The following is a 1,738-nucleotide window of genomic DNA, read 5'->3' on the forward strand; positions in this document are numbered from 1 at the left end:
CTGTTATAAATGGAATTATACAATATTTGTCCTTTTGTGACTGGCTTATTTCATTTGGTGTAATGTCTTCAAGATTCATCCATATTGTGGCATGTGTCAGAATTTTTTTTTTTTGAGGCAGAGTCTCCCTCTGTCACCCAGGCTGGAGTGCCGTGGCATGATCTCGGCTCACTGCAACCTCTGCCTCCTGGGTTCAAGCGATTCTCCTGCCTCTGCCTCGAGAGTAGCTGGGATTACAGGTACCCACCACCATGCCCAGCTAATTTTTGTATTTTTAGTAGAGATAGGTTTTCACCATGTTGGCCAGGCAGGTTTTGAACTCCTGACCTCAAGTGATCTGCCTGCCTCAGCCTCCCAAAGTGTTGGGATTACAGGTGTGAGCCGCTGCACCCAGCCCAGAATTTCTTTCTTAAAGCTGAATAATATTCCATTTTATGTATATACCACATTGTCCATTCATCTGCCGATGGTCACCTGGGCTGCTTCTGCCTTTTGGCTATTGTGAATATTGCTGCTATGAGCACGGGTGTGCAAATACCTCTTTGAGTCACTGCTTTCACTTCTTTTTAGTATTTACTCAGCAGTGGAATTGCTGAGTCATGTGATAATTCTGTGTTTAATTTTTTTGAGGAACCTCTATACTGTTTTCATGGTGGCTGCACCATTTAATATTCCCACTAGCAATGCACTAAGGTTCCAGTTCCTCCACAATCTCAACAACGCTTTGTATTTATTTATATTTTTATAGTAGCCATCCTAAAGGGTGTGACGTGGTATTTCACTGTGGCTTTGACTTGCGTTTCCCTAGTGATTAGTGATGTTGAGCATCTTTTCACATGAAGGCCTAAATTCCTAGGCCGGGCGTGGTAGCTCACACCTGTAATCCTAGCACTTCAGTAGGCCGAGGTGGGTGGATCACAAGGTGAGGAGATCAAGCCCATCCTGGCCAACATGGTGAAACCCCGTCTCTACTAAAATACAAAAAATTAGCTGGGCGTGGTGGCAGGCACCTGTAGTCCCAGCTACTCAGGAGGCTGAGGCAGGGGAATTGCTTGAATTCGGGAGGTGGAGGTTGCAGTCAGCTGAGATTGCGCCACTGCACTCGAGCCTGGTGACACAGCAAGACTCTGTATCAAAAAAAACCCAAAAAAACAAAAAAACAAAAAAACACCCTTAAATTCCTAACCTCTGCTTATTTGGAAAATTAATGAAATTTAATTTTTACCAAAGTAACAAATGTACATAGTGATATGGTTTGGCTCTGGGTCCCCACCCAAATCGCCTCTTGAACTGTACTCCCATAATTCCCATGTGTTGTGGGAGGGACCTAGTGGGAGATAATTAAATTATGGGGGTGGTTTCCCCCATACTGTTCTCATAGAAGTGAATAAGTCTCATGAGATCTGATAGTCTTATTGGGGGTTTCCACTTTTGCATCTTCCTCATTTTTCTCTTGCCACTGCCATGTAAGAAGTGCCTTTTGCCTCCTGCCATGATGCTGAGGCCTTCCCAGCCATGTGGAACTGTTAAGTCCAATTAAACTTCTTTTTTTCCCCAGTCTTGGGTATGTCTTTATCAGCAGTGTGAAAATGGACTAATACACATAATTAACACAATGAGATACTACTAACAGATTTATAGAAAAAAGTAATAGCACCCATTTCCCACCCCACACTAGCACCTGGTGTCCCTAAGACTGAGGTCATGTGTCAGGTGCCATTCTTTATTGTGCTGATGC

Source organism: Mandrillus leucophaeus, unplaced genomic scaffold (genome assembly GCF_000951045.1).
Source record: "Mandrillus leucophaeus isolate KB7577 unplaced genomic scaffold, Mleu.le_1.0 Scaffold222, whole genome shotgun sequence".
Taxonomy (NCBI): Eukaryota; Metazoa; Chordata; class Mammalia; order Primates; family Cercopithecidae; genus Mandrillus; species Mandrillus leucophaeus.